The sequence below is a fragment of the Malus sylvestris genome, chromosome 8, assembly GCF_916048215.2.
Source record: "Malus sylvestris chromosome 8, drMalSylv7.2, whole genome shotgun sequence".
Taxonomy (NCBI): domain Eukaryota; kingdom Viridiplantae; phylum Streptophyta; class Magnoliopsida; order Rosales; family Rosaceae; genus Malus; species Malus sylvestris.
Genome location: NC_062267.1, coordinates 25,632,374 through 25,653,083, shown reverse-complemented (window position 1 = coordinate 25,653,083; position 20,710 = coordinate 25,632,374). Strand labels below are relative to the sequence as shown.

At 41.7% G+C, this 20,710-nt stretch overlaps 1 long non-coding RNA gene and 1 pseudogene across 1 annotated transcript; one reads left to right on the top strand and one right to left on the bottom strand.

Annotated features, from left to right (window-relative positions):
• Positions 1 to 4,908: 4,908 nt before the first annotated feature.
• Positions 4,909 to 6,356, top strand: LOC126632089 (uncharacterized). The gene is made up of 4 exons (XR_007626570.1): positions 4,909 to 5,473; positions 5,557 to 5,654; positions 5,738 to 5,835; positions 6,011 to 6,356. It is a non-coding gene; the product is annotated as an uncharacterized LOC126632089 (long non-coding RNA).
• Positions 6,357 to 12,034: 5,678 nt separating this feature from the next.
• Positions 12,035 to 19,202, bottom strand: LOC126631478 (cytochrome P450 CYP82D47-like; annotated as a pseudogene).
• Positions 19,203 to 20,710: the final 1,508 nt, after the last annotated feature.

Here is a 20,710-nt window from a genome sequence, read left to right as displayed (position 1 = left end):
AACTAATTTTTATTGTACAATATATTTCAATGTACTTTGTCTTCCTCATTCAGGTACATTAAATTCATTATAATATATTTCGATGCATACATTTAGGTACACACATTTCGGTATATACATTTTGATACAAGCATTTAGGTACATTAATTCAATATAATACATTTTGGTACTAACATTTCGATGCATACATTTCATTACACACATTTAGGTACATTTATTTAATATAATATATTTCGGTGCATATATTTCAGTACATACATTTTGATACTAACATTTAAATACATTAGTTCAATATAATACATTTCGGTGCATATATTTAGGTACATTGATTGAGTGTAACATCCCATATTGACCAACGGAGAGGGGGTGATGTGCCTTATATATACATGCTCCCCTCCCTATAGCATGAGGCATTTTGGGAACTCAGTGGCTTCGGGTTCCATCGGAACTCCAAAGTTCAGCGAGTTTGGGCTAGAGCATTCCTAGGATGGGTGACCCACCAGGAAGTTCTCATCTGAGTTCCCAGAAACAAAACCGTGAGGGCGTGGTCGGGGCCCAAAGCGGACAATATCGTGCTACGGCGGAGCCGGTATGGGATGTGACATTGAGGCTTTCAAGTTTGAAGAATGTTAAATAAAATTAATAAATTTAAAAAAAAACTTTTTTTGATAAAAAAAATTCTTTTGATAAAAAAAAAAACTTTTTTTGATTAAAAAAAATTAAAATTTGTATATAATTAATAAATTTAAATATTTAATGGAAGATATTAAATAAAATGCACATTAAGGACACATCAAGGGACTATAATCAATGTGTAATCTAACATTAGGTTTTATTTTAAATTTCAATCTTCTTGAAAGATTAAAGTTAAACCCCCCCCTAAAAAAAACTATATATTCATGCATCATGGGTTTTTATCACAAATGGCCCTTGAAATTGACCCTTACCATCAAGATAGTCTCTGAAATTGAAAATCAATCAATGTAGTCCCTGAAACTAGGTGTCGCAAATCAATGTGGCCATTCCGTCACAATTCTGTTAAAATTTCTATTAAGTGCTAATATGGCACATAAATGGGTCCCATAAGTCATTTTTCTCACAAATGGTCCTTAAAATTGACCCGCGACATCAAAATGGTCATTGAAATTGACCTGCGGCATCAAAATGGTCCCTGAAATTGAAAATTAATCAATGTAGTCCCACAAGTAAGTGCTTCAAATCAATATAGTTGTTGATGCACAAAATCAGCGAAGACTTTGGTACAACAGAAAGTGTCAGGTTTTGTGACCTTCGCTTGTTTTCTTCGGTCACTAGTGAGGATAAGTACGTAAATGAATAGAGACAGAGAAGCAAACACAGGATGTACGTGGTTCACCCAGATTGGCTACGTCCACGGAGTAGAGGAGTTCTTATTAGTAGTGAAGGGCTTACACAAGTACAAAGGATCAAGCTCTCAATTTAGTGAGTTCTTGTGAATGATTTAACACAAATGGCATTAGGCAATATTGTGGGGGAATGACCCCTATTTATAGAAAAACTTGTAGCTTTGTCACATTGACATGTGTCATGTTATGATTGGTTCTTGATGTCGACACGTGCTGCGCTCTGATTGGCTTCTAATCTTGACATGTGTCGAGTAGTGATTGGTCTCCTGGTCGGAGGGGAACTCTTCTGGGTCCTTGACAGTATAGCGTTGGCCGGTGCTCGGTAGTTTCGGGATTGGTCAAGTATGGTACAAACAGTGCTCCCCTAAGTTCCCGAGTGAGGGAAACTCCTCGGTTGGGGACTTGCAAGATCCAATCCCTTGAGTAATCACGAAACTTCTAAGTACCGAAGTGTGGTCTGATCTTCATCTGCCCTTCTCTGGAAGTACTTTTCCTCCATCCGGGAATGGTGTATTTAGCTGATGTTGACGCACAAGGTAATGTATCAATTTCACTTGAAGCTTAGTTGTAGTTTCGGGCTTAGTCAAGTGTGATACAAACCCTATAGTAGGAGTCCCCCAAGTCGCCGAGCTAGGAGATCTGCCGAAAGAGGTGACAGACAAGGTAAGCAGTCAAACTTCCAAGTAAGCAACCCAGGATCAGAGGTTTGACTTCGGCTTCCGGTTGATTGTTCTCATTCTCCTTGTCTCTCATTCAACTGCCAGGATAAGGAGAAGCAAATGGATAAGAGATGATATGAGATACTTTTGCTTTTGAAGAAGTAACTTTCCACAGGCTTATTCTTGAACTGTACTGGAGGGTTTTCTGGTGCCCTTCAGAGTATAAGGCCGACTAAAAAATTTGAGGGTCAAAACAAGTCCATCAAATCTAGAGTACGTTCGACCTTGATGATATGGGATACTTTTGCTGTTGACGGAATAATGAATGTGGTATGGAAAGGTGTCGTGCTGTAGTGATCTGTTTCAGCTCACCGTTGAACCTTCTGCTTCAATCTTTTGCATGGCAGAAGTGGTGTGCAACCTTTGCATTTAAATGGTCCTTCAGAACATTCCTTCATAGTGACTCATCCACGCTTGGCAGCTTCAGTGTAAAGAGCCAATATCTGATCAACTGTCATGAGGTATTTGCCGGTGGAATTCGTGACCTTGACAGCAGTTGAGGATGAGTACTCGAGAGCAATGCTAAGTAAGCAACCAGGCAAAGGCTCCAGGCAGTCAGTTCCAAATTGGAGGTTTGATTTCAGGTTCCGACTGACTGCTCTCTTTCTCCTTGTCCTGCAGGTGTGGACAAGGACAAAGACAAAGATAGGGAGAAAGCATGATATGGGATACTCTTGCTTTCGACCCTGATGATATGAGATACTCTTGTTCTTGGTGTGGCTTATTTGCTGAGGTATTATCGGGGGGAAATAAAGCTGAGTATTTCGAGAGGTTATGTTGAGGGTGCCTTTTCGAATGCGAGAAAGGGTTGAGCATTTTTGCAGGTTTGCCTGTCCGTTGAGGAGGGAGGTCAATGTATATAGGGATTTCCCAATAACAAGTAGTAATGCTATTCCTTTACCCTTCTTGGTCACAGCAATGTAGTGGGAGCTGCCAGCTTCACGTGTTTTAATTTTGTCAGAGCACTTTGAAAAAGTGGTATGTGGTATCTGGAAAGCTGATGTTACGTGTGAAGATTACAGACAAGCTTTATCTAAGGAAATCTGGCTCTCGAAGTTCTGAGAGTTGTGCCTCTTCGGTTTTCAAACAAGCAATCCCGTCGAGGATCTGACTCTCGAGATTCGGAAAGCGGTGCTACTCCGGTTTTTTAGAAAGTAATTATGTTGGGAGTCTTTTCTCGAATGTGAGTAAAGGTTGGACGTTCTTGCCAACCTGTCTTGCCGCAAAACCCGGAGGTCAACACACATAGGGACTTTCCAGTTGTCAAGCAGTGGTGCTGTTCCTTTACCCTTATGGGTAATAGTAGGGTAGCTGGAACTTTGAAATTCTCGTGCCTAAACTTTGTCAGAGATCTTTGACAAAGTTATATGTGGTACCCGAGGAGTTGATGGTGCATATGGAGAGCGGTGATTGAACAGTAAGATTCACGTGCTTTCTACTTCACCAGAAATCTTCGACAGATTGCCCGTAATTTCCGCAAAGCTGAGTGTGTATGTGACAGGTGCTGACGAGGCTGAAAAAGCAGGTGCTTCTTCGATTTCTGAGATCGGCCCTCGTGGTCTCTGAGCAGCCCAGCTTTTGAGAAAGCAAACGCCTCTTCGATTTCTGAGATCGGCCCTCGTGGTCTCTGAGCAGCCCAGCTTTTGAGAAAGCAAACGCCTCTTCAATTTCTGAAGCTCCGTCGAGTGCAGATTTTTATAGAGGCTGGCATTAAGTTCCACAGCACACTTGAATCTCTACCAGTAGAAGCTCATTTCTTGCACTTCTAAGATCTTGATTTGTCTGACCTCTTCCTTCTTCAACACATTTGAAAATGTCTGGACCCTCCGACCGTCGTTTTGACTTGAACCTTGGAGAAGAGACAGCCACGCCTTCTCCAGACAACATATGGCGCCCATCCTTCATATCCCCTACTGGTCCTCTTACCGTTGGGGATTCTGTGATGAAGAATGATATGACCGCTGCAGTGGTGGCCAGGAACCTTCTCACTCCCAAAGATAATAGACTACTTTCCAAACGGTCTGATGAGTTGGCTGTTAAGGACTCTCTGGCTCTTAGTGTTCAGTGTGCAGGTTCTGTGTCTAATATGGCCCAACGCCTATTTGCTAGAACCCGCCAAGTTGAATCATTGGCTGCTGAAGTGATGAGTCTCAAACAGGAGATTAGAGGGCTCAAGCATGAGAATAAGCAGTTGCACCGGCTCGCCCATGACTATGCTACAAACATGAAGAGGAAGCTTGACCAGATGAAGGAATCTGATGGTAAGGTTTTACTTGATCATCAGCGGTTTGTGGGTTTGTTCCAAAGGCATTTATTGCCTTCGTCCTCTAGGGTTGTACCTGGTAATGAAGCTTCAAATGATGAACCTCCAATGCCTCCTCCTTCTGGGGTTTTGTCAAGTACTGAGGCTCCGGATAACCACCCTCCGGTGCTTTCTCTTTCTGGGGCTCTACCGACTGCTGAGACTTCCCCTAAGCAACCTTTGTGAAGGCTCCCTTTTGTTTGTTTATTTTGACTCATGTATATGTACATATTTGTGGCTTATCGAAAATATTAATAAATAAGCTTTGCTTCATTTCAACATATTGTGTTAAATACACCAAAGCCTTCTTCATAAAGTTCTTTGAATTTTTGCTTTTGTTGAAACCTGTATTGTTGAAGCTTTGTGAGTGAAGCATGTAGTTTGAGGTAGTGTTCCCTTAATTTCCCGAGTGAGGAAAACTTCTCGGTTGGAGACTTGAAAAATCCAAGTCACTGAGTGGTTGTGAGACTGCCGAGTATCAAGGTGCAGTAGCATATGGTGGGAGTCCCCCAAGTCTTCAGGCGAAGAGAGTTGCCGAATGAGGTGTCTCGCGTGTTACTAATTTGTCAAAGTAACGAATTCTTGTTTCGATGTCACACATTCGTATATGCTTTATCTAAAAATATTTCCAACTTTTGTGTGTTTGATGCTGCATGCTATTGACTAGACAAGATCAAGTGCAATTAGTAGCTTTTCTCTCTTTTTCATCTTTTCTTTGGTGGAATTGCTTTTCGTTTCCACTAATCAGCCTGAGTGGATGCAAGATAACACCTTTCTCTATAGCTCAGATTGCAAAGTCGTCTTCATGAAAGTTTTTCCTTATCTTGTGAACTACAACATATCCAAATTTGAGATCCATCGGAGTAGTACAACTTCAGAAATTCAAGTATGATGAGTAACTGTTCATCAATGTTCTGTTAATCCGTCAGACTTGTTGTGAGCTTCGAAACTCCATTTTCTCTTGTTCAGATCAACATACTTTCTTCATCGAAGTTGTTCCCTAACTTGTGAACTACAACATATCCAAATTTGAAGTCCCTCGGAGCAGTATAACTCCAGAAATCCAGGTATGATGAGTGACTGTTTATCATTTGTCTGTCAACCCGTCAGATTTGTTGTGAGCTTTGAAACTCTATTTTCTCTTGCTCAGATCAGCATGATTTCTTCATTGAAGTTGTTCCTCAGCTTGTGAACTACAACATATCCAAATTTGAGATCCCTCGGAGCAGTATGACTCCAGAAATCCAGGTATGATGAATGACTGGTTATTATTTTTCTGTCAACCCGTCAGATTTGTTGTGAGCTTCGAAACTCCATTTTCTCTTGTTCAGATCGGTATGCTTTCTTCATTGAAGTTGTTCCTCAGCTCGTGAACTACAACATATCCAAATTTGAGATCCCTCGGAGCAGTATAACTCCAGAAATCCAGGTATGATGAATGACTGGTTATTATTTTTCTGTCAACCCGTCAGATTTGTTGTGAGCTTCGAAACTCCATTTTCTCTTGTTCAGATCGGTATGCTTTCTTCATTGAAGTTGTTCCTCATCGACTCTTTCATAACATATCAAAAATTCAGGATGAACTAACGGTTAAATATTTCCAGATCTTCGAAACATCACAACAGCTTCGAAATCTGCAAGAAGCCGACTATCATGTTTGGAGCTTCAACACTTTAATTTCCGTCGCTCAAACAGAAATGGTTCCTTCTTGAAAGTTGTTCATATGCTCAAGAACTATAGGGTGTCCAAAATTCAGCTCCATTGGAGAAGAGCAGAGGTTGCAGAAATTTGATAGATGAAAGGAGGCGGAAGAGGGAGAGAGAGAAAAAGTCTCTTGGGTTGGATTTCTATTTTGGGGCAGATTCCAATTTTTGTAGCACCTTCATTATTGATGAATTGCTTGTACTTTTGTCCATTATGAAACTTGGGACTTTGGCTTGTTGTTGGATCTATTATAATATGTTTGGGAACATATATAAGTGAATAAATAAGAAGGAAAATTTTGGGCCCTTGTGGGTGTAAAACAAAAAATGTTTATGTTTACCCAAGTGTTTTTGTACAAGTTCAAGGGCATCTTGGGCTTTGTGAACAAAATTTGTTTATTTGGAGCAAGGTTTTGTGTTGAAGCTTTGTAGGTGAAGCTTTGGTGTTGAAGCTTTCTAGGTGAAGCTTTGATGGTGAAGCTTTGTAGATGAAGCTTTGTAGATGAAGCTTTCTAGGTGAAGCTTTGATGGTGAAGCTTTGTAGATGAAGCTTTCTAGGTGAAGCTTTGATGGTGAAGCTTTGATGGTGAAAGTATGTAGAGGGAGCTTTCTAGGTGAAGATTTTTTAGGTGAAGCTTTGTAGGTGAAGCTTTTTTAAGTGAAGCTTTTCGGGTGAAGTTTTTTTTTTGGGTGAAGCTTTGTGGGTGAAGCTTTTTAGGTGAAGCTTTGTGGGTGAAGCTTTGGAGGTGAAGCTTTTCGGGTGAAGCTTTTTGGATGAAGCTGTTTTTTTTTTTTTTTTTTTTTTTTTTGGCGCTTGACACGGTCTTCATTTGCTTGTTTTGTAGTGACTGTGGAAGACGGATTGCTTTCTGATTGAGAAGGGTTCTGGCATCGCTTGCTATGAATGTAAAAGAGTGAGGGCTGAGTTGGCTAAATTACCTCTTTATTGAATTCATTGCCAAATGGCCTTCATTACATAGGATGCCGAACGGCTATAGCTCAACACTTGTACATCGTGAGTCTATTTGTAGTAGTACTTCAAGTGATCAGCGTTCCATGGATGGCCAAGGGTCTTGCCATCAGAGCTTCTAAGTGTGTAAGAGCCAGGGCGACTGATGCCAATGACTTCATACGGTCCATCCCAGTTTGGACTAAGTGTGCCTTCACTCGGGACTCTGTCGCAGAGTAATCTTTTTTTTAAGACCCAGTCTCCTATTTTGAAAGAACGAGGCTTGACCCTAGAGTCATAATAGTTGGAGATGCGCTGCTTGTAGGCGACATTCCTCAAGTGAGCTTGGTTTCTGTGTTCCTCGACTAAATCCAAGTTAAGGGTGAGTTGTTTGTCATTTTCACTTTGAATGTAGTTCTGGACTCGGAATGTTGCTTGCTCGAGCTCAACAGGGACAACCGCCTCTGTGCCAAAGGCAAGTGAGAATGGAGTTTCTCCTGTTGAAGTCCGATATGAAGTGCGATATGACCAAAGAACTTGGGGTACAAATTCTGGCCAACAGCCTTTAGCTTTGTCCAAGCTGGTTTTCAAAGTGCGCTTGATTATTTTGTTGATGGCCTCAACTTGTCCATTAGACTGGGGATGAGCTGGAGAGGCAAAGCATAAGTTGATGTTGAACATAGAGCAGAACAACCTGAACTTCTTGTTGTCAAACTGTCGCCCATTGTCAGTGACTATCGCATTGGGAATGCCGAATCTACAAAGGATGTTCTTCCACACGAAGTCTTCTATCTTTGCCTCAGTAATGGTTGCCAAGGGTTCTACTTCGGCCCACTTTGTGAAGTAGTCCACTGCAACGACTGCGTAACAGACTTTGCCCTTCCCTGCCGGCATTGGGCCGATCAAATCAAGTCCCCACTGGGTGAAGGGCCAAGGGCTGATCATAGGAGTAAGAGGCTCTGGAGGGGAATGAGGAATAGTTGCATATCGTTGACATTTGTCACATGAGCGGGATACTTTGATGGCATCCTGGTGGAGTGTTGGCCAGTAATATCCTTGGCGAAAAGTCTTGTGTGCTAGGGACCGAGATCCAACATGATCTCCACAGACTCCCTCATGTATTTCCCGAAGGACGATTTTCGCCTCGGCAGGCGTAAGACACCTTAAGTATGGCAGGCTAAAACCTCGATATTGTGGCGATACCCTTGACGCGGGTTTGACCCACTGCATTGACTGCCTGGGGGCGAGCGCTATTGTGGCGATACCCTTGGTTATCGGGATAGTGTCCCTTACTCTTTTTACTGAAAGGAGAGTGGTGAGGATGGAAATCCTTCCTCTTGCCTTGAAATTGATATGTCTGTTGATTCGGTGAAGCATTATGCAAGGCATGGGGAGGTGCCACTGCTGTTTGGAAAGTCGAGGTCTTCTCATTTAGGTGAGTCTGGCTTCCACCTCCCACTTGTTGATAAAGGATGGTTGTAGGGGGTTTCTCCTGATATGTCTTTGCCTCGGCGGAGGCATGGTTATAAGCCTGCGCCATCACCTCAGAGTAAGTCTTCCAAGTATTGGCATTGATCATGTATTTAAAGAAACAATCACGTAGGCCTGCCGTGAAGGCTTTGAGGGCAGTCTTGTCGTCTGCCTCGGCACACCGGGAGTATTCATGGCTGAAGCGGCCAACATACATACGTAATGACTCGTCTGGCTTCTGGCGGATAGTGTACAAGTCATCTGCAGAGTGCAAGCGATCGGTTTGGAAAATGTGTTGGGAAACAAATAGTTTCCTCAATTCCTCAAATGAGTCTACCGTCTCAGGTGTAAGACGACAATACCAATTTAGAGCTCCACTAGAGAGGGTGGAGGGGAAGAGAAGACATCGCTCTTCGTCGGTGTGCATCCGGTATGCCATGGTGGATTCAAAGAGGTTAAGGTGCTCAATCGGGTCCTCTTTTCCAGTATAAAGTTGCAAGCCAAGCTTTTGCTTTGTCTTTGCTTGAAGGGGGGTGTTGAGGATCCTCCTTGTAAGAGGGCCAGGCCTGGGTTGGTTCCAGTCAGGTATTTCAGCCTGACGTTCAGCCTTCAACTTGTTTACTTCCTCAAGAAGTTGTAGGACAAGGGGGTCCTGAGCGGAGTTATGTGTCACTGGAGCTTTCTTTCGTAAATCTCCATCTCCTCTTGGAATTAGGAAGGTTTGATCAAGGGCATGTGATTTTTCCCTGGACTCGCTGTACTGGCTTCCAGGGTATGTCTGTCGGAACACCTCTGAGTCCCCTGTACCCTCATGTCTCTCTGGGACTTGTTGCCCCTTCCCCAAATTGGTGGCCGGCTCGGGCCGTGGCAGGGGACCGAGTCTCTCAGAAATCCTTGGGTCATTGATCTTTGAGCTTATATGGATGGAATTCTCTCGACGTTGCTTCAGGAAATCCCGACAATCGCGAAAGACGGCTTTCGATCCTTCTGCCCCTTCAGCAAAGAGGTGTCTCCCTCCACTTCTCATGGTTCGGGTCGAAGCAACTGGGTTAAGAGAAGCCTCATGTTGATTATCAAGTCGAGGGGTAATCTGTTCCCTATCAGGGATATCTATGTCGAATGCATGTGACCCTCCATGTTGGAGGGCACCCAGTTGATGGTTGACTTCCACGGGGGCAACAAGCTCGCGTGTCTGAGCTTGCCTAGCCTCGTGGAGTGTCTCGAAGAGCTTCTCATATTGCTCCTGGAGGACCTCATTCCTCATTGCTATCTTGTTGTTCTGAGCTTCCAACTCATCGACTTTAGCTTGAAGAAGAACTCGTTTTCCTTCCTTCTTTCGTTGTTTCGCACTATGTGCAAGGGGGGTGTCATTCTGTGTGATGTGGCTTCCTTCGCTTCCCATGTTGGAGAGGGATGCCTGATCAAAAGAAAGTGTACGAATGATAGAAACCAGCTTGACACAGCTGAAGAGAGTAGGAATAAGTGTCGTTTCCCACAGACGGCGCCAAATGTTGATGCACAAAATCAGCGAAGACTTTGGTACAACAGAAAGTGTCAGGTTTTGTGACCTTCGCTTGTTTTCTTCGGTCACTAGTGAGGATAAGTACGTAAATGAATAGAGACAGAGAAGCAAACACAGGATGTACGTGGTTCACCCAGATTGGCTACGTCCACGGAGTAGAGGAGTTCTTATTAGTAGTGAAGGGCTTACACAAGTACAAAGGATCAAGCTCTCAATTTAGTGAGTTCTTGTGAATGATTTAACACAAATGGCATTAGGCAATATTGTGGGGGAATGACCCCTATTTATAGAAAAACTTGTAGCTTTGTCACATTGACATGTGTCATGTTATGATTGGTTCTTGATGTCGACACGTGCTGCGCTCTGATTGGCTTCTAATCTTGACACGTGTCGAGTAGTGATTGGTCTCCTGGTCGGAGGGGAACTCTTCTGGGTCCTTGACAGTATAGCGTTGGCCGGTGCTCGGTAGTTTCGGGATTGGTCAAGTATGGTACAAACAATAGTCATTCCATCATAATTATGTCAAAAGTTCTGTTATGTGCTGATGTGACACATAAATGGATCACACAAGTCTAATTAAATTAAAATTTTTACAAATAGGTTTAATGATTTAATAGTTAATAAAAAGTTGTGAAACCAAAAACCTAGTGATCCTGCAATCAACTCCGATCCCAATCCACATTCCTCTACCTCTATCTATTCTTTAAAAAAATCTCAATGCACCCATCTTTACACATGTCGACACCCTTCATCGAATTGAACTTTGATCAATATCACCTTTGGTGACGACTTGGCTGATTGACAACGACTTCTGGAACATCACCATTAACATTTAGGTGATCAATATCCTCACAACCTTAATCTTGGAGAGCTTGTTTGGTGCTTCTTTGGTGGTATTGTGACTCAAAGAACGACGAGGTCTGGCTTGAGATAATGAGGTTATAACCAAGATGCATCTATTGTTGGTTGAAAACTATTTCCAAACCCCTTCTTAGGCTTTGGTTAAGCCTTGTGCCTTTGAGAAGTTATGGAAGAGATCTCTCTTCAGAGTAGGTCCTACTATAAGAAAAAAAATTCTCTTGTGCAAAAAGGTATTTAGACAATTTTTTTTAATTAATTATTAAACTCACATTAGCACATAAGAAAAAATTTTACATAATTGTGACGGAATGATCATATTGATTTGCAACATCTATTTTCAACAACTACATTCATCGATTTTCAATTTTAGGGACCATCTTGATGGTGTGGGTCAATTTCAATGACCATTTGTGATAAAAACCCATAAATCTTATGGGGGCCATTTATATGCCACATCAACACTTAACGGAATTTTTAACAGAATTGTAACGGAATGACCACATTGATTTGTAACACCTATTTTTAAGGACTACATTGATTGATTTTCAATTTCAAAAACCATCTTGATGATAAAAGTAAATTTTAAAAACCATTTATGATAAAAAACATTTCTTAATTGCATCCGACAATGAACTCGGTGAGTTAATGTTAGCACCAAATATTGACTTTTCCCAATGCGCCTGCCGCCGGGACCTGTTTCTATGCAAACTCTACGAAGGCACACGCTGGGAGCTGTATGCGTACGTAGCAGCAGGGAAATGAATGAGAGACGTGGAGTCCATGCATGGCAGCTGGTTTTTAAGTTGTTTTTGGCACTCTTGGTGCTCTTGTTTCTTTTGTCACGTGAATTTCAGTTCCCTCCTTCTTTCTTTCTTTTCTTTTCTTTTTCTTTTTTTATCTATTAAATTTTATTTTATAGAGCACATAATATGTTCGTTGCTGGTTGAATTTATTGCTTAATGGTTTAAATAAAGAATTTAATTATCAACCGCTACATAATGTGATTTATAGGATATGATCTAAAAAGATGATCTTCTTAATATTTTTCTTTAAATTATTTTTTATCAAAAAAATTGAAAAATAAAAACCACAAGTTTGAATGTGCTATACACTTATCACATATTTGTATCATCATTTGTATCACCTCTATAATATTGAATACCAGATCGAAACTAATTTAACAACATAAAAAAGAAATCTAAGAGACGTACTAAAACCAAAGAAGGAAGCTGAAGAAAGTATCTACCCATGCATTTTATGCACCACTCTTAATATAATTGAGCAGGAAGCCTTGGACTGAGAAGGACTTCAAGTACGGCAGATTTATGGTTGGTTAGTTCCAATGTCTCATGTCAACCGGCTCATCCTTTGGAGTTGAAACTTCAAACCCATGGAGCAAAGAAGCAAGTGATAATGGCATGAGTTTTAGGGCAAGTGACATTCCAGTACACATTCTTCTTCCACTACCAAACGGAATCAACTCAAAATCTCGACCTTTAACATCAATGCTCTTTTGGGTTGTGAGAAATCGTTCGGGATGAAACTCATTTGGGTCGGACCACACCTTCGGATCTCGTTGAAGCTTCCAAATGTTAACCAAGAGGCGAGTCCTTGCTGCGATATGGTAGCCACCTACAGTGCAGTCTTGTCAGGACTCATGAGGCAGTGCTAGTGGTCCTGGAGGATATAAACGCAACGTTTCTTTGATAACAGCTTGGAGATAGACCAATTTATCTGTCTGTTTCATTTTTTTTTTTGGTCAAAGGATAGAATAAATTAAAGACGAATCAAAAGGTTTACATCTTTAGCAAGTGCATTAAACAAAAACTCTGGGCCAATACAATCCCAGGTAATGTCTCGACCTTCCTTGAACACATGCTTAGCCACCAAGTGAGCAGCATGATTGCTCTCCCTAGGCACAAACGCGAATGTCACCGACGTCAACTTTTGCGCTAGAATCTCAATATCGCCAAGAACACAATCCAAATTACAGTCGACCGTCACTTCCTTTCTGATCATTTGAATAATTAGCTTAGCATCAGATTCAATAACAACATGATTGAATCTATGGGTAATACAAGCCTTCAATGCATAACGGATCGCGATTGCTTCGGCCGCCGCTGCGCTAAGGCAAAGCACAGTACCCAGTCCACCCGCAGCTTGGAGCACCCCAGCAAAATCACGCCCCACCCAGCCCATACTAGCACGGAGGGTATCCTTGCACCAGGCCGCGTCCGTGTTGATCTTGATGGTCCCGTACCTAGGTCTCTGCCAGTGAAGGCTAGGGCGGGCAGCAGCAGAGAGGGGGGTGACATCCATGTTCCACGCATCATCGCCCAAACTGGTAGAAGCCTCCCTAAATTCGATAATGTTCTTCCACCATAAATCCATAACATCGAGAGGCTGCCGGTACAGCCCTTTAAAGACAGCATCATTCCTGTTTTTCCATAGTCTCCATAATCCAAAAGCAAATTCTTGACATATCTCTTCTGCGTTTACCTTACCTTTCAAACCCTCATGGAACTTTCCCCAACTATCGAGAAAATCAAAGCCTTCCAGTTCGTGGGAATTCAGGTGAAGAGGAGAGCAAAACCAGAAAGAATGACTGAACCTGCATCGGAAAAATAAGTGATTCTCGGTTTTGTCCACTGCGTTACACACTCCGCAGACATTGTCAACCCGCATGTGTCGTCTCTGGATATTTCGCCGCACAGCCAAGGCATTGTTACAGCATCGCCAAATAAAAAGCTTAATTTTACTAGGGACCTGCAGGCTCCAAATCCTGGACCAAACCTTTTTTAGCTGCATCGGCTCACTAGGGGCACCTAGCCCCTTCTTTCCCAAAGCGCCATTTTCCATCAATTCCATGGCGATCCCATATCTGGATTTCACGGAATAAACCCCATTCACAGAGTGGTGCCACATCAATATTTCTTCACAGCAAAAAAGACTTAGCGGAATGCTAAGGATAGTGTCTGCATCCTCACGGTGAAAACCTGCAAAAATACTGTTAGCCTTCCAAGAGTTTGAAACCGGGTCTATTAAATCGCAAACCATAGTGGCATCCAGGTTTTCATAAGGACAAACTCGGAAGGAAGAGGGTTTAGGGAACCAAGGGTCATCTCGGATGTTTATGCATTTTCCATTCCCGACCCTCCATCTAATCCCCTTTAGCAGAACCTTTCGGGCCTCGTAGATACCTTTCCAACCCCAGGAGGTGAGCTTCCCTCTCCCTGCATCTTTAAAGGAACAACCAGGATGGTATTTGTCTTTCAAGACTGTAGCTAACAGGGACGTCGGATTGCAAGTCAATCTCCATCCAATTTTAGCTAGCATAGCCAAGTTGAAGCACTGAATATCCTTAAAGCCCAAGCCACCTGTCATCTTTCGTTTCGATATCCTTTCCCAGGAAACCCAATGAATACCATGGCGTTGTTCGTTACCTTTCCACCAGAACTTTCGAATGGCTTTCTCAATGTCCCTGCAAACTCCAATAGGAAGCTTAAAACAACTCATGGCGTAATTTGGTAAGGCCATGGCCACGCTTTTGATTAAAACTTCCTTACCAGCTTGGGATAAGAATTGTTCAGTCCATCCCGCCAACCGGGCTTCCACCTTATCGCGAACCTCCGCAAAGACAACTTTTTTTGAGTGACCGAAATCTGCCTGCAGCCCTAAATACTTCCCAAAACCCTGCTTACATTGGATCCCCAACGTTCCTTCAATTTCCCTCTTTGTACGATTAGCGGTTTTAGGGCTAAAGAACACCGAACTCTTGGTTAAGTTAATTTCTTGACCAGATCCGCCAGCATAAACCTTCAGAGCTTCAGCAACCGCACGCGCATCATCCACAGTGGCATTGCCGAAAACAACCGAATCATCAGCAAAGAAAAGATGGGTAAGCGGGGTTCCCGTGGTCGTGAACTTGAAGCCGTGGAGAGCACCTTGTTCAAGCCCTTTCTTGAGTATCACCGAGAGGCCTTCAGTGCACAGGAGAAATAAAAAGGGAGAGAGGGGGTCACCCTGTCTCAAACCACGCTGCGGCACGATGAACCCGGTCGGGGTTCCATTAACCACAATGCTGAAGGATACCATGGATATACATGCCTTAATCCACTTACAAAATAGGGGCGCGAAACCCAGCTTGGACATTATGGAAGTAAGGAAGTTCCACTCAACCCGATCATAGGCTTTAGCCATATCAAGTTTAATGGCCATACCAGCCTGGTCATCCCTCCTTTGATGAAGCAGTGAGTGAAGGACTTCGTGAACCACAAGAATATTATCCTGGACTTGTTTACCAGCAACGAAGGCAGATTGATTATCCCCAATCACTTTAGGCATCACCACTTTTAGCCTGTTGGTGAGAACCTTAGCAAGAATCTTATAAATTACGTTACACAGGGCAATGGGCTTATATTGCGCCATGTTCTTTGGGCATCTAACTTTTGGGATGAGAACCAAATTAGTATGGTTTAGCTTTCGCAGCAGAGTACCTGAATGCCAGAAGGCTTTAATGATCTTAACCACATCCTCTCCCACAGTATTCCAATGGTCTTGATAGAAGCAACCAGAGAACCCATCCGGTCCCTGTGCCCGAGAAGGAGGAATTTGAGAGACTGCCAATACAATTTCAGCGGTAGTCATCGGGCCAGTTAGTGCATTGTTGTCCTCAGGTATGATCCTGGCTTCAACATTTCTCACAATATCATCAATTTGCCTCGGTCTAGAAGATTGAAACAAATCAGTAAAATAGGCAACAGCCGTGTCGGCAATCTCCGTGTCCTCCTCGTGCCACACCCCTTGGGAGTCTTCAATCCCTCGTATCTGATTTAACCTTCTTCTTTTCAGAGTCTGAGCGTGAAAGAACTTGGTGTTCTTATCCCCCTCATTAAGCCATTGATTCCTAGACTTAGTTTTCCAGTAGAGCTCTTCGTCCTTGTGGGCTGCCCTGAGATCTTTCTCTTTTTGCGTAACCGCCTCAGAGGAGAAATCCTTAGACTGAAGCGCCACTCTGATCTCAGCTTTCAAAAGTTCAACCTTCTTTTTAGAGTTCCTGCCAGTTTCTTTATACCAGAGCTTAAGACTTTTCCTGAGCGTTTTAATTTTCTTGCAGAACCGGTAAGCATGGGATCCACTGGTCTTATCTATCCACTCCCCCGCCACAAGCTCACGACACTCCTTCGATTTACTCCAACGACCATCATAGGAAAATTTCCTGCCTTTCCAGGCCCGAAACTTTTCCGTAGATAGCAGCAGCATAGCATGGTCCGAACCTTCAAGGACGACGTGTCTGATAATAGTATCAGGGAAAAGGTCGTGCCACCTATGAGTGACAAGGCCACGGTCAAGCCTCTGCTGGATGGGAAGAGACTCCCTGTTATTTCGCCACGTGAAGGGGTATCCTTCATACCCCAGATCCATGAGGTCATTACCTGCCACAAAGCCTCGGAATTCTCTCATGCTAGCCGCACCTCTGAAGTTCCTGCCTTCCTTTTCTTCATTACACAAAATATCATTAAAGTCTCCTAAAATAAGGCATCTATCCTTGTCCTTCTCAATCCTTTTACTCAGGGACAACCATTGGCTTCGTCTTTTCCTCTCATCAGTGCTTGCATAAATGGCAAACAGACGCCAGAAGCAATTGAATGATTCATCCCAGAGCTTTAACTCAATCATAAATTCCTCAGAGTTCATAAGAATAACCTGAACTTCATCCTTCCAGAACACACAGAGACCACCTCCAATTCCTCGTGGTTCAACCGCAAATAGATGCTCCATTTGAAGTCTCCTTTTCAAGTGTACATAGTTTCTACTGTTGTTCTCTGTTTCATTTACCAGCCTATCTCTACCAATATTCTGGTCTAGTTCTTCTTGGACCTTTTTTAGGGTTTTAGGATTGTTGAGAAGTAAAGATAATGCCCATGTCAACGTCCCTGTGGTCACATCTACACCTGCTAAGAGAATAGCCTGCAAAAGACATAAGTATATATAAACTTACATTATCAACTGTGTCGAGACATGGTCCTATCATGTTATGATGACTACAATAATTGACATGTACCCATGAGAGGTCTATTTATGTGATTGAGAAATGTTGTCCATTTATCATTTCAATGGAGAACAATTATGCAAATCCTTCGATTATTGTCAGTTAATTACTTCCTTATTATATGAACATCAAGAACCCTAATTGCGTTCGTTGTGCAAGTATTACATGAAAAATTGGTAATTTTCCTTTTCTCTTATATTTTTGCTCAGTAAAAATGGGTAGTTTTTTTTTTATACATTAACTAAAGAGAATCGAATCATGTACCTATCTTATTCCTAACTCTGTATCTCATTCTTTCACTACTGAGACTAATCTTACATAGTGAGTGTGTGCTAGTGTGTCAGTTGAGTAATGTTAGGGAAACTAAATTTTTTAAACCAAATTGCAAATCAAATGATGTGTCACCAATAGAAAACAAGCACGTTAATCCACACTTAATTAATAATCTAATCATCTACAAGTACATCATTTAGTTTGCAAATTTGGTTTAAAATTTTTGATCGCCCTATCATTACTCTTTAAAAAAAAAATTGAACTTCTTTTCAGTTAAGTATGAGGGAAAATGTTGACGAGGAAGGAGATCCTATTTTGTAAAATTAGTGTAATTAAACAAAGATAAACTAATTGTGCTTTCTGTGCAACTAACAAGTACCAGAATAGAGTTCAGAGTTCAGACAAAAATAAAAACTTGTTTAAATAAACTAAACCAGAAATTAGTTTGGACTTTCATTAACATGAGCACATACCAGAGTGGTAGCTTTGGTGATAGTATCGGCATCATAAGCCTTGGTAACTTCATCATCACCATCGAGAATTGATGAAAGCATTGCATCCATGAAGCCACGCTCCTCGTCATCCTTCACGCCACCACCAATCTTCCTCTTCTGCTTGTGTTCTTCTACCCTTCCTTGAAGCATATCATCTATTTCCTTTGCCATCTTCTTCATGGCCTTCTCATGCCCACCCAAATCCAACTACCTCAACAAAGGAATCGCATCCGACACCACGAAAGTCCCAAGTAATCTCAAACAATCCTTCCAAATCTTTCTCCCAATTAAATTTCCTTCCGAGTTCTTCACACATTTTGTAGATTCAGAAAATCTTTTCCCTATAATCATCCTAAATATCACATTCTCACTTATATCCCCAAACCACTCCTCCATCTCCACAACCACTGCATTCGAACAACTACTCTTGTTGTTCTCCGTCCACCGCTCGTATATTTCTTTTATTGACGCATTCACTTCGGATTCTCTGATGTGTTTGAGCATCTCAATGCGGTGACCGGAAAGGAGCTCGAGCATGACGATCTTGCGTACTTGGTGAAAGTAGTGGCCGTAAGAGGTGAATGCAAAGAAGGCATAGTCGTAGCCAATGATTTCTGAGCCCAGACATTTCACACGATTAGCAAAGATTTTGTCTTTGGTCTTCAAACACTCTTTTACCATTTCGGAGCTGCTCACAACGAGAGTTCTCTTCACTCCGAACTTTATAGTGAAAATCGGTCCATACTTATCTGCCAATTTACCCAACACCAAATGGGGAGGTTCTGATGAGAATGCTAACAAGTGGAGGTGGCCGATTATAGGCCATGCACCGGCAGCAGCTGGCGCTAGTGCTGTTGGTGGTGCTCTTCTGACTACTACTCCTCAATTCAACCAGAGGGCTATGATGCACGGACACGGACACGGATACGGGGATACGATACGACACGACACGGGGATACGTCAAATTTCTAAAAATGAAGACACGATACGGCAAGGATACGGCAATTAAAAATAATATAAATATATCTAAATATTATAAAATAAGCATTCAAATATACTATTCAAGTTCAAATTTATTTCGATAAACTTCAAACATTTAAAAAGATAATCCACTAAACAACTAAATTAGTCTTCAAACTTGAAAAACTAAAAAGAACATCCAAACGACATAAAAAATAAAAGGAAAGAGTCCCTCATTCTCGAACTAGCTTTTTCATTTCTGCAAAAACTTCATCAGTAACCTTATTGCAAGAGATGATCCCATTTCCAAACATTTTTAACAAATGAAACTTGACCCTAAAGTAGGATCCTCTGAAAATCTTTTGACAATAGTTGCATTGAAACACAATATCTCCTCTTTCATTTTCCACTCTTTCAAGTTTTTTGACATACTTCTACAGTGTACCATGATCATTTTCAACATTCTCAACTAGATTAACATTAGCATTCGCATTATTATCAGGATGATTCATTTTCCTAAATTATCAACATATAAATCGTAAGAATCAATCCACAGTAGTCGCATAAAAAGTTACAATTCAAATTTATGAGATCAACAAAGCAACATAAAAACATATATAAATATATTATAATCTAAAATATTCTAGACAACTAACAATAATATTATTATTATATGCAAAAACAGAAAAGCAAAAGAAGCTTTTCGTTTGGATTGAGAAAAGCAAAAGGGGACTGTAATCAGTAAAGCGGAGGACTCTAACAAAAAGAACAGGAAAGCTTCAAGAAAGCATGGAATCCGAAACCCAGTTACCAGCAGATGCATAAGATGCGATGCAGCAGTAGCAAATGGAGACGACAGGAGCAGTTGCCGAAGACGGTTCTGATGTTCGAGTGAGGAAAAATAGGTAGATCTGTATTTTATACACAAAATCGTTTCAATTTTTGGTCACATAATCGTTTCGGTTCAGCTAATCTCAATCAACTGTCAATTATCAGGATTCTGTGCGGATTAAGTTTAATTATCTTGATTTTTTTGTGTGATTATCCTCTGATTATAGTTTAAAACGTATCCGAAAAGCAGGATACTCGTATCCCAACAGTAAGGTACGCGTATCCCATCAGTCAACAACGTATCGGTTGACTCGGATACGTATCGGTCGCGTATCCGCCCGTATCGCCCTGCGTATCCGTATCCCTGCGTGTCAGATACGGGATACGTTGGTCTTCTCCCGTGTCCATGCATCATAGCCAGAGGGTGTAGAGAAACAGTGAAAAGACCAATATTGTGACCGTCACAATAGGTGCCAGAGATGATAGTTGAAGGTCCATGGCTAACTATGTTCTTTGCTGGGTTGCTCCGATATCGGTCTGGTATGTTTTGGCAGTTATACAGAGATTTTTCGGTCGGTTTTGTTTTGTATTCTAATACCAAACAATGGCCACTTAGTACTACGGTCTAATGGTATTCCTCCTCACTTGTAAGTGAGAAAGTCTGAGATTCCATTCTCGTCAAAGCCGAATTTGAACCATATTATTGCTAGCCTATTGTGAGGCTTAGGGCACTCCCTCACCCTTTATGTAGACAACATCATTTGTTCAAAAAAAATTACCAGACAATGCCATGTATGGATTGTGACATATGCATGACTTAGGTTTAGATATTAGGCTCTAGTTGAGCAACGAGCATGAGGCCTAGCGCCTGGGTGGCTAGACAGAGCCTAAGTAATGCATTAGGCGGATCTAAGTAAATTTATAAGCAACGCACTTGGTGGATTTAAATAAATTTATTATATATCGTATAAATAAATGTTTGCTTATACTTTAAATTATACTTTAAAATATAATTTTATGATACAAATGACATAAGATGAGGAACAAATGAAAACATGGAGAATAAACAAATAATGTGTGTTCATCTAAGTATTCAATAAGACTTACAATTTATGCAAAAAAATAAGACGCAAGCTGAAAGTTATGTATTTTCTGTCTAAGTGAGAGTCGGCCTATACGAGTCTAGACA